This window comes from Eretmochelys imbricata, chromosome 13 (assembly GCF_965152235.1).
Source record: "Eretmochelys imbricata isolate rEreImb1 chromosome 13, rEreImb1.hap1, whole genome shotgun sequence".
NCBI lineage: Eukaryota > Metazoa > Chordata > Testudines > Cheloniidae > Eretmochelys > Eretmochelys imbricata.
In genome coordinates this window covers 5065100-5077870 of record NC_135584.1, presented here as the reverse complement: position 1 = coordinate 5077870, position 12771 = coordinate 5065100, and the positions used below count along the sequence as shown (strand labels likewise).

At 48.4% G+C, this 12771-nt stretch overlaps 1 protein-coding gene across 1 annotated transcript in view; it reads left to right on the top strand.

Annotated features, from left to right (window-relative positions):
* The first annotated feature begins 1013 nt into the window (after positions 1–1013).
* The window catches only part of RGS19 (regulator of G protein signaling 19), a 28092-nt gene continuing 16334 nt past the window's right edge, over positions 1014–12771 (top strand). The window contains exons 1-2 of the mRNA XM_077832172.1: positions 1014–1405; positions 1494–1613. The gene's annotated coding sequence lies outside the window, so the exon portion shown is untranslated. The remainder of the gene's footprint in view (positions 1406–1493; positions 1614–12771) is intronic.

Sequence of the window (12771 nt, the reverse complement as noted above, 5' to 3'; positions counted from 1 at the left end):
AGAAATAACATGTCCCATGCGCTTTCCTGCTCACAAACCTCTGTGTCATTCACTTTAATTTGAATCCTGTTTTTGCCCGTCGTGCTATGGGATTGCTTCTTTCCAGTATTAACTGAAAATTGGGATTTGATTGGTGCTGGCATTTCAGGGTCTCCCTCTGGCTATGCCTCCCCCTCTGGAAAATGCTGGAATTGGTGACATCAGCAGAGTAGGGGAAGCCCAAGCATGGCAATCTCAAATCAGTTTTCACTTTACTTCAGTCTTGGGTTAACACTCCAGGTGCAGAGCTCTCAGCCGGTGACAGTGCGTGGAGCATTTCATTGAAAAAAGGAAACTGAGGTTGCATTTCTGATTGTGTTTTTCTTTGAGTAACTTGTGGCCAGAAAACCCAAAAGAACCACCCTTACTTTGTGTGTAAAGCGGGAACGGCTCCTCCTTGGTTATGCACCGGTAACAATTTGTAACTCAGCACTCAGATCCGTATGGGATGAATCAGAAAGTGAAGGCCCTTTGCGTAGGCTGAGAACAAACTTCTTTTACTCTTGTTGGTAACCGGTGCTTTATGTGAAAGGCCCTTGATTCCTGACTGCGGCTTTGAGTGATGGAAAGTTAGAAGCAGTATTGCACGCCTAGCATCATAGGCGTGCTGCTCGTGGAAGGGACAAGCAATGTATACATAATGTATGAGGTATGTTCGGGCTGAAAATTTGGCTCTTATGAGTTACCCTGGCTTGTTACTGGGAAAGTGGCCATGGGACTACTAGAGACCTGTGCGGATCATTCAATAATGCCCATTCCAGGTATTTCCAGCCAGCACTAAACTCGTGCGTCTGTGGGTCAGATCAGGTGGGGGCAGCTTCTTGGTTTCCAGTTGTTGGGGACGTTAAGCTCTCAGGCATAAAGCCTTGCTTTTAGCTTAATGGCGGAAACTCTTGGGAAGTTGCTTGTGTCTCACAGGATGTTGTTATCTCAGAGTATCTGTCTTTGTAGCTATGCCCATAGCTGGCTGTGTGGTGACAGTCTGTATTGTACATGGGAGCACAAACTACAGCCTTCCAAGGCACTTGAAGTGGGCAGAAAAGATGATTGTGAAGTAAGTGGAGTAAGTTTTGCACCATTCCTGTCCTTGACTTTGATCAGCGCTGTTTTTTTTGTTTTGTTTTGTTTTTTAAACATCATCCTTCCTAGGAAAAGCGAAAACTCAGGCAGTAATTCCATCGGGGTATATATCTTTCCACTCCCCAGTAAAACATTGGTCTAGTAAATGTGCGAAACACAAGCTCTGAGTTTCCTGGACCACGTCAACACAGATGGGAGCAATCCGGGGACGGGCCTGTCAGCTTTCACTCTGCACAGGAAGGCACACCGGAGAGGAGAACTCATTGATGGTGCTTTCCCAAAAAAGGTCTGAACTCTTCATTTGATTCTGCCACTTCCCTTGCCACTCCCTTTCCTGTTAGAGGAGGTACTCAGTTTTTTATTCCTTTCTTCAGATCTGCACGTCTGTTTAAATGCTTCACGTAAACTGAGATGCCGTATCAAGAGCTATAGCTGGGTTGCTGCTGGAGGGGCACGCAGAATGGCTAGATTGAAGGTTTCCATCCACAGAACAGGTACAGCAGTGGTACAGGCGTCTCCTTTGCTGCTTTGCTGAATTGACTCAAAACACCCGCCCAGAATCTCTGGTCTGGGCGAGCTGTGATCAGCACAGGATCCAAGAGGAGCGGGGGAAGGTAGCTTTGTGTCCTCTTTGAAGCTCCCCACTCCTGGCTAACATAATTTAGAACAGTGACAGGCCTGCTCTCATGTTCTTAGCTGTAGGTGATGTGTGTGTGTGTGTGTGTGTGTGTGTGTTGTTTAATAAGACTGGGACTTTCTTTTCCAAGCTGAAGACCACTAAGCAGGGATAGGATTGAGGTCTATAAAATCATGCCTGGTATGGAGAAAGTAAATAAGGAAGTGTTATTTACTCCTTCTCATAACACAAGAACTAGGGGTCACCAAATGAAATTAATAGGCAGCAGGTTTAAAACAAACCAAAGGCAGTATTTCTTCACACAGCGCACTGTCAGCCTTTGGAACTATTTGCCAGAGAATGTTGTGAAGGCCAAGACTGTAACAGGGTTTGAAAAAGAGCTAGAGAAGTTCATGGAGCAGCAGAGCTGCTTTAGCATGTATGCTAAAGGCCACGGGTATACCTAGTGTCCTAGGTTCCCAGCTGGGGTCGGGGCAGCCGGCTGGCCCCCGGGGTCCAGGGGCAGCGGCCCGGGCAGCGGGGGTCCAGGGTCGGGGTCCGGGCTGCCTCTGCCCTGCCACCGGGCCCCCGTGGCCCAGGTTACACATTGTGGACCGCATATGTGGCCCACAATGTGTAATATGTTGAGAACCACTGTCATGGAGGATAGGTCCGTCAATGGCTATCAGCCAGAGCCTGGGAATGAGCAACAGGGGATGGATCACTTGATGATTACCTGTTCTGTTCATTCCCTCTGGGGCACCTGGCATTGGCCACTGTTGGAAAACAGGATACTGGGCTAGATGGACCTTTGGGTCTGACCTAGTATGGCTGCTGTTATGTCATGACTGTGTTGGGAGGTGGCCCTAGATCACAGCGATTTAAAGGGGCAGCCCTCAAGAAGCCAACTTCCCAGCTGCTTTGCACAAAGAGACTGAGAATCAGACCTAACCACCTCTAGCAACAAGGAGGGTACATATCACTCTCTGCCCATCCAAATCTTGGTGCCTTCAAAGATGCCAAGCTTATTTCAGACAGAGCACGGAGCAGCTAGCAGCTTGTAATGATTTGCACTCAGAACTCAACAGGGGCTGAGGTTTGAACCAGCAACCTGGGGGGCGGGGGAAAGGGCTGTTTGATTTCATGACTGCTCTTTGGAAGCACCCAGTCCCTCCTCTAGATCGTTTAGAATTAAGTGTGCTCTCTCTCTTGTCTCGTGCAGTACTGCAGGAGCCCGGGATGTGCAGGACTCTCTCTTAAAATGTCACTTTATTAGAGATTTCGAATGTGATAACTCCCCGTATGGCCTGTGCTCATGTGAAATCCCTGCCTAGCAGATAAAGTCAGTCCAAAACTTTTCAACTCCGCTACCTCTTGGTTCCCTCTTGCTAACACCCTAAGTTCTCATACTCTCTCTGTTCATGTGATAGCTTTAAAGTGATACTTCGTTCCACTTCTGTTCTAATTGTAGTTTCTCCCTTCCTACTTAACTTGGTGGACTGATTGTTAGTCTCTATTAATCCAGGATTGTGAACGTTGTAGATAGCAACTCTGTGCTCTTTGGTACCAATGTAGGAGTCTACTCCAAGTCATAAAATATAGATGGAGGGTGTGTGGGTGCCAATATTAAGTGTATTTCAGTCTATAGTTATCACCTTTGTCATTTTCTCTGGGGCAAAGGGATGTCATGATTGCACTGACACCTTACAGAGTGGTGTTTCAGTGTATCAAAACATCTGTGTGTTGTAAAATAATGGTGATTTTGAAGGAAAATTTGCATCCTGCCAATGGTGTTTGTAGCTATATCCTGTTAAACAGGACAAACAGATCGTCGAACTGACATACTCCCCACTTGGGACACCTGACTTAGCGGTAGTCTGCTATGTGAATTTACAGGAAAACGCTCTATGAGAGGGAAGAACTCTGTTCTCGTTTATCTGCTTCTCGTTAAAAAAAAACCACAACTTTTCTATACAGTTTTTTTTCTTTGTATTGTTCAAAAGTAAAATTTTCTCTCCTGATGAAATTGAAATTTTGTCTGTACCCCAGACTCTTCTGTGTTAGAGATAGGAATGCGCACACATGTGGCATCAGTGTTAATTGCTGGGGAAGCTCACACATTGTATTTGTATTCCAGGGAAAACTGTGGCCCTTGGAGAGGAATAGTATTTCTCAATGGTAGCAGTCGACTTTGAATTTTGAAATTGTAAAGACATGCCCTCTCCAGGCTTTAAAAATGGTGAGGAGTCAATGTCAAGGTCCTGTGTGCACCCAGAGTTTATTAAAAACATTTTCCACCTATGACCCCTTTATTCCCTTTTATTACTGATGACCAAGACACACACATTTTGAAATACAGACCCAGATGTCCCAGTTCAGGTGAATAGTTGCTGTGACTACCAAGGCAGGATGTGTAGTTGTTCATACAAAATGTATGTAACTAGCCACTTGGCTGCACACTAATGTGTGTGTGGTAACAGCTCACCAATTCAGCATGCAATTGTATGCGGGACTTGCAAAGACATTTACATGCCTAAGTCCCATGCTGTTATGTTTTAAATGTACTTTGTACACCCAGAGCTGTGGGTGGGGGCACGCTTTAGTGTAGACTTTTGAAGACCAAACCCGAAATTCATAATCTCCTGAAAATCTATCCCAGAAACATGAATATATGCACGCTGTCCTCCTCCTCTTCACACTCCAGAATTTCTGGCATCAGAACTGGGCCCTCAGCAGTGAATTCTGATGCTCACAGTCACTAGATTCTGACATCGCTGAGGCAAGGGGACCATGGCAAAGCAAGGGTAAGGGCAGAAGTGGTGCTTTACAAACACACAGCTGGGTAGTTAGCACTGCTGGGAAAAGGCTAGTTATGTTGGGCTTTGGGAAGCTTTGTCAGAAATGAACAAGGGCCCCTTTAAGGGAGATTTTATTCTGGCTGCTTGGGAAATCTCCCCTGTTCAAGTCTTCCTCTTTTTCAGAATTATCTCTCTTTGTCTCTTGCATACAGTCTTCCCTCTCCTAGGCTCTTGAGACAAAGTATTTCAACTCCAACTGCTGGTATCAGCTATCCTAGCTGAACTTCCTTCTGTGTGCTGTAGTGCGGCCTCTCTCTATGAATTGCACTAGTGTCTCTATGCACTGCCTAATATTCTGCTTTTTGCCAGCTATGTGTAATACGTCCATAAACACCCTATAAAATATATGCCGGCAATTGCTGTGAGAGGAGTTAACTCTCCAGCTGCATTGCAAAGCAAGGTCCCTCTCTTTCCCTCCGACCCCGCACCAGTAAGGAGCTAGCCAGGTACACCAGGGTACACCGATCAACATCACAGCCTGCTCCATGTGATTCCAGATGCTACACCACTACCCTTTCTAGTTCCATGTGATGGGGACAGGAGAGAATCTGGTTTGTTACGATGTGAACTGACATCTGTAGTGCGCTTTTTTCCTCCTCCAGGCCTTATACGTACCTGCATTTTCTCCTGTCTTTATGCCCCATGCCACTGAGGCCCTTCCTAGCAGCCATTATTCTTCCGCCCCGGGGTGGGACTGTAGCAGGGCTCCTCTGAGAGCGGGTCAGTGCTGCCTCTGCAGTTGGCTTGAGGGGTTTCTTCTGAGCCGCCTAATGAAAGCAAATGGTCTTCTGCCCTCCGTGTGCAGCACGGCGTGACACAGGTCTGGAAAGAGTCTTCCGTGGGCGTGAGCATTGCACAGGGCCACCAAACAAACCCTGTAACCCTGCCTCGTTGTACAAGTGTATGGGCTCCCTGATGCCCACAGAGGGGTTCCCAAAGACTTGTGCTCCCTTGCGGATTACTCCGTTACAAACTGACCCGTTCACTCCTGCACCTGCTTTGACTTTCTAGGAACGTGGGGGTCTTGCAGGTGAACATACTGCCAACAGCCTACCCTGTTGGCGCACGGGAGTAAAGCTAGTCCAAACCCCCCACCGAACCCTACAGTCGCCCCGCCTTTGTTCATGAAAGAACGTTGAAATCTTTTGGATGAAGGCATCCAGCAAGAACCACATGTTTGTAGCTGGTGGGGGCTTGGAACCAGGGTGGACCAGCAGCCCCCCTATCAGCTCCCCGATGGTCATGGCAGTCCAGCATTAGTCTGTCTCTTGTTGCGACTCGACATTTTTAGCCAATGCACGTTCTAATCTGACTTCTTCCAGAGTAACAAAGTCCAGAGTCCTTCCTGTTTTTTTCCTGACTCTGGGCCCTGTGGTTCTTTCATCCTCTCATCCCAGGGCTTTCAAAAGTCCTTATCCCCGTATATCAGGGGAGTTCATGCCACATTCCCCCGTGGCTGGCAGGGGAACCAGGCCCTCCCACTACTCTGGGAGGCCAAAGACCCTTTACTGAGCAGCTATGGTCTGCACCGCCAGACTCCTTGCTGCTGCCTCCTTTGACCCCCTCTTCCTACCAGCTATATCCCCCACCTGAGGGCTGCATTCCACCCCAGTCCTTCCACCTGGAAGTCCTATTTTTGCTCGGCTCCCGCCAGGGTCTCCCCGTGCTCCTGAGCTCGGTCTCTCCCTGCTTCTCCCAGACCCTCCCTCCAGGCCTGACGCAGGAGCCTGACCTGCTTTCTGTAATCCCCAGAGAAACTGCCACCACAGCTTCCCCTCAAGCTTCAGTTCAAATGCCCCTTAGGCGCAGGCTTCTTTCTGCCTTTCACCCAAGAGAGGACACTGCCAGATGCTTCTCCCCTGGCTCTTCTCAGCTTTCCTGCCCACTGCCTGGTGCTCCTCCCCAGCCAGGTCTGATCATCATTTATACTCACCACCCTTGGACTCAGTTTCTGGTTAACCAGTGCAGGGTTTCTACAGCTCCCCCCGCACACATACACACCTGCGTGCCTCTCTGGTTCTACGTGACTCATCTCATTCACAAGCCCGAGAAGAGGGATCTCATGAGTGCCCTGAATCCGAGAAGGGGGAGCCGATGAAGGAATGGCATGAGATTGCCCAGAGTTCAGTTCATTGGTAAGCTTCGGTTATTGCAAGTGTAAACAGAGGCCTACACTAAAAACCACTGGCCTGAGTTAGCCCAGGAGCACCTGCCCAGAAGGCTCAAATGCTGTCTTCCCCTCACTCTTCTTCCCAGCAGCTTTCCCCTTCATATGCTCTCCAGCTACGGTGCTCTCCTCTCTACGCCCTGCTCTCTGACACACCCACACACCTCTGGGCCCACTGCGGAGTGGAGCTGGGCAGAGACGTAGCTGAGTAAACCCTTTTTAGGATTAAAGGGGAAGCTTTCCAAGCACCTGGGCTAGCCGGGTTTCCTGGTGTTTACACTGTTCCTGTGCATCATCCCGTTTTGCTGTAATTAGAGGCTCTGAGCGCTGCATTCCTGCTGGGAGCTGCTACCCTGTTGGGAAGCAAGGATTTGTATTAGTGGATAATTACTTTTCTACATCGTGTTGAAACCTTGGTTTAGTTAGCGCATGTACCAAGGACAGGAGACCTGAGCAAGGCTGTCTATAAGGCCGTACCCTATTTCCATTTGTTCGTGGTTAGCCACTTCCCTTTCCTTGGAACAAGCAGGTTTCAAGAGTAGGGTCAGGGAGCTGTTCTTGGTAAAGCTTGGAGAGTGATTGAGGCTGGGTTGCTGCTTGGATTTAGGTGTTTGCAGCTCGAGTTCACTGTAAAATGAAACAGCAGCCAATGCAGTGGGAAAGGTTCAGTCGATAAGAAGCAAACCAAAAAGAGAACGGCTTTCAAAGGTTGCCTGACTGCAAAGCCCCCTTAAAGAGAAGCCAAGATTACTGCAAAGCAGGTTAACAAGGTCACAGGCACTCTGCCAGCATTTGAAATCTAAAAATAGGGACATTTGAGGAGAGAAATAGAGACTCTCCCTTTTAGCTCCAGTGAGATGTATCGGACAGTAGAGTTTCTTCAAAGGGCCGGGAGAGAAATGTGTAAATATTGCTGCTAAAAATCAAATCAAACAAAATTTGTGACTGAACCTTGTAAAGAAGGATTGCTGCATTGTGTTTCCTGGGGCATACAGAGTGCCTCGCACAATTTGTCTAGATGTGCGTGAACACACAAATTACACTCCGTATTAACGCCCTGCTAGAACATCTAGCTGGGGCATGTACACAGGGTAACAGTCCAGTGCAGCCGGCTGCCGTAAAGCACCGTAACAGTGACAGGTCTGAAAAAATGGCCTCATGTAACATCCCAATTCACAAGCAATTCTCATTATAACGGGGTGTCTCCCAAAGTGCAAAAGAGTGGACACCCCTCCAAGCTCACTGTCCACCTGCCATTCTTGCAGTCGTCTTCCTGCCTTTCCACGTGGTCCACAGTCATCAGCGATGAGACAATTTCTCTGTCCAGTCCTTTCCGAATCCTGGAGGCAGCTTTGTGTGAAGTAGAGTGAAGGGAGTATAGAGAGACAGCCTAGACTAGTGGATAGCATGCACTGGGCTGGGAGTCAGGAGATCTGGATTCTATTCCCAGCGTTATCACTATGTCATGTGATATGGGCAAGTAACTTTGGCTCTCTGCTCCTGTTTCTCATCCCTCCCTTTGCCTGTCTCGTCAGACTGTTAAGATCTTTGTGGCAGGAACTGTCACTTGCTATTTGTTTGTACAGCTCCTAGCACAATGGTTCCTGATCTCGGTGGCATCCTCCGTGAATTATGCAGCAGCCTGACAGGTTTGTGGCAAGCACCAAATGATTTTAAAAGTGTGGTTATTGACTAGGAAATTGACTAACCAAACCAAACTATTTTCTGCTGCCTCCCAGTGTTCAGTTCACCATGCTGCGGATTTTGTACAGGCAGCACAGAACTGTGTTGTAGGAGTTATCAGAGGGATGGGGAACTGGAGGCTTCGACACACAAGTGGTGAAAACATGGGGCATTGGAGCCCAGCAAATCTGCTGGTTTGAGCACCAAGCAGCAGAGTTGAGGGTTTTCCTTTTGGGGAGAAGTTTTTGCTTTTACCTTCATGTAATAGGCAGTGGCAGAAGTGATGTGTAATTTTGGGTGAAGGGCATCAACACTTAGTTCCTCATCCTTGACAGCAACCACCCTCCTCACTGCCGCAATATCCACTGTTGCATCCAAAAATGATGGTTTAAGCATGCTAGCTGTATGTTTCTGCTAAAATGCTCAGCAGTGAAAAAATTCATTATTGTGACATTTTAATTGTTGTCATTATGATCCAGAGTCAACAGGGATGTGTTACAGCTCTTGGAACTATTGTTTCAGCTGTCTTATTTGCAAATGCAGGCAGCCAGGCATGGCTGAATTGGGTCCCCTTTGGTTTACATTATGAAGATTCTTTTTGCAATCATGGTGTTTAATTTTTATTAAAGCTTAAATTTTGGAGCATAATTGTGCTGTAAACTTTTCAGTTGGGAAGTTGTGGAAGACATAAGTCTGGATGGACTGTGGCCCTAAAATGAGGTACCATGATACAAAGTTGAAGTAAAAGCAGCAACAGCCGTAAATAAGCATTGAACAGCTGGTGTCTTGATCATCAAGGTAACAAGGTCAGAGTAGCCATAACAGTGAGATGACCCAAGGATAGTTGTTTAACCAGCGTTACCGTTCAGGATTGACTGTACAGCGTGGGATGGGGTTGCCGTGCAGCCTTTGAACGATGCTGTGGGTAAGCAGGGGTGGGGGTAAATGTAGCGTTATAAGATAATAGTCTTTGAGTTAGAGCAGGGCTGCCTGGCTAGAAGGTGTCAGGTAAATTTTGCCTGGAAAAATTCCAGCCCCAGAGTAGGTTGGATTTATTTAAACATGATTTAAATCCCCAAATTGAAAGCCTTGATTTCAACTTTTTTCCATTTGTACTTCTGTAATTGCTACCCAGGAGGATATGCTATTCTAGCTATATACATCTATTTAAGCAGTTATGTAGCGTAATATTTTCAGATTTCTATTAACTGTACCATTTTAGTATGATAGAACATGGTGAAGGATCTATTGCTTTTTTACTAGCTAATTAATTTTTTGTTCATGATTTGTGTCAAGTTGCATTAGGATGGTAACTGAAATTTAATTAAACACACAAACAGCATATACAATTTATTTTTATTAAACAAAACGAGCCGTTAATACAATACGTGACCTAGTGTGCCATATTTATAAAGCTTGACCTCAAAAGCTAAATGTTTTTCCCCAGATTCTTTCTTTATATAGAAAAGCAGCCTTTAACTCAAAGTTTTGCTAGAGACTCAGGGATTCAGCATATTTTCAAATTTGTTTTAAAAGAGCCTAATAAGTTTAGGCCTTAACATATTTTGTATTAAATTCAAATTGCACTTTAAGCTGGTTTATTTTTAAAAAGAAAAACTTATTATAATTTAAATAACAGAAAAAAATCTCATTTCCCCTGCCACTCCTCCAAAAAACCCATCAGTTTTTATCCACCCTGGCCCAAGGGCTTGTACTGAGCCCAGAAATGACCTGGGAGCCTATGGAAGGTGCGTTCTCTGTGACTTTTCCTGCTAAAGAAGTGGGCTGCAAAATTCTTCCCACATTGAAGTTTCCGTGTTGCCCCATCATCAGCCCAAGATACAGTGACTCCAGTAAGGAGATGCTCAGTGCGTGAATCATTGTGGCTAGATTCCCATCTGAGAGGATGGGGCATAGTTCTCTGCCACGCTGAAGCTGCTTCTCACCATTCTTCCTATTGAGGAAGACTGCCTCCCGCCCCAACTTGAGGCTATTTTGATAAATGGAGGGGAAAGGTTGATGTCGTGGCTGGATCCACTTCAGTCTTGCTTCAGCTCCCTTTGACCCAGCTGTTCTCTTCATTGAGGGGCTAACCTTAGGCAGACATTGTTCTTGTTTATGATTTGTATTGCATTAGTGCTTAGAGACCCCCATCATGGCCCCAGGGTGCTGGGCATTGTACAAACACGCAGCAAAGAGACAGTCCCCGTGCCAAACTGGTTGCCATCCAAGTTGGTTATTGTGCTCTCTTGGTTGCTGAGAAGGAGCTGTGCAGCTGGGTGCTGTCAGTGTGTTGTAGCTTCTCCCAGCCTCTCTGGTGGAGTTACTGGTAGATTTTAAAGAGGAGGGAGGATTGTATGGATTCCTGCAGAACTCAGGCCTCTTGGGGATGCAGGGCAGCTGCTTAATCACATCGTTACCTAGGTCTGGTGTGAGCTGCTGTAGGGCTGCTCCATCCACTCCAGCACTAAAATGGGGGTAACAGCACTGCTTACCTCCCAGCGGGGTTGTGAGGATAAATACATATGTTAAAGATTGTGGGGGGATCAGGTACTAGGATGTTGGGTGTATAAAAGTACCGACGCTCACAAGGTTTGGTAAGTGGGTGGGCAGCACCTCTGGGAGCGGCTGAGTATTATAAACGTGACAGGTTGGCATGCCTCCGTCGCCATCCATTTAGAACTGTGGTCACGGCCTGGTAATTGTCTTCTGTTCTGCCAGGGGGGTCCTTCCCCCAGCCAGCGAAACGTCTTCCAAACAGGCTGAGAGCTCTTTGCCACGCCGGGGGCTTGGGCGGGCCCTCTGGCTTGCGCAGCCCAGATCAATGAGCCACTTTGCTGTCTGGCACGGTTCTTTCTGCTCTGATTCTGCCGCGGCTGTGGTGGAAGAGGAAGAGGAGGTGTGTTTGCCTCCATCACCTCATGAGTGTATTGTGTCTTCAGAGCCCCTCCGGCCTTTAGAGCAGCCATCCGAAATGCTTCTCTGTACCTGTGCCGTTGACTCGCGCCTCTTAGCAAATGAAAACTGTAAGAAAACATCCCTTTCCCATCTCCCTGTGCTCAGATGGCACTATTTAAGTCTCCCTTGGCCTCTCTAGTGCAGTCCCATCCTGCATCGCTGGACTTGCCTCTGGCTCCTGAGTCTGTCGACTCCCCTTACACATACTGGGCTTCCCAGGAGGGAAGTAGATGCAGCTGTGTCTTAATGTCACGATGGAGCTCGCCCGGGGAGGCTGTAAATTCCATGGCTGCGGAGAGCACGGATTGCGCAACAGAATTCCAAGCAGAGCCTTGGATCATAATATTTGGTATAACATGCCTGTTTCTCCTGCCTGTGAGGCTCTCGCATCCAAACAAGAGGCCCTCCCCAGGAAGACTGTTCGGGGCTCTTGCCTCATAGATAAGGACGGGTTTAATGGGATGTTTGGGGGATTTGTTTGATCTGGCTTCCAGGTGGAAGTCAGAGATCTCCCAGCCAGAAATCCCTCTCTCAACAAAGCACTTTGTGGGAGGTATTTCTGAGCATGTCCTAGGGGCTGTGTTTCACTTAGTGAGGTGACTATGCACCAGAGCCTGCTTCCCTGCTTGGTGAAATGCTGTGCAGGTGTTTGGGGTACCGGAGGCCAGAGCTGTCCCTTGGGTACGGTGAATCGGGGCGACTACCGCGGGCAGAGAGGTCAGGCGGGAGAACGGGGTGAGAAGGCGAACGGGGAGGCGAGCAGGGGGTGGGCGAGGAGGAGCCCCCCTACCAGAACCTTCCCCTCTCCCCAGCTCCTGCCTGCCGGCACACCCCACCAATCAGTGCCTCCCCCTCCCTCCCAGCACCGACCACACAGCGCACTTGGGGAGGGGGCGGAACTGGGTGGGAAAGAGGCGTGGCAGGGGTGGGGCCTTGGGGGAAGGGGTGCAGTGAGGGCAGGGCCTGGGTGGAGCCAGGGGGAGCACCCACCGGCAGATTAGAAACTCGGCGCCTATGCCCCGGGCTCTGCCCCCTCTTAGGGACGGCCCTGCCAGAGGCTCTCAGTAAAACTCAACTCTCTACTATGAAGATGGCTCTGTGGGGGGCTTGAACCGTGCCCTGTCCCCTCCCATGCGAGCAGAGGCGCAAACTGCTTCGACTGCAAAGCTGGTCTTCGCATAGCGCTTGCCACGCGCCCGTGGTTCTGGGTGACTGTAGGGCACAGGTTCTCTCCATCCTGTCCATAGCAGGACAAGACACTTTCCAGGGTAGCTCCTATCCATCCATCCGCGTTGGCCATTCCTACCCTCTCTTGTCCCTCTGGCTGAGGAGGGGTTAGAACCTCCCCAGGACAGGGTGTGCCTCTGTTA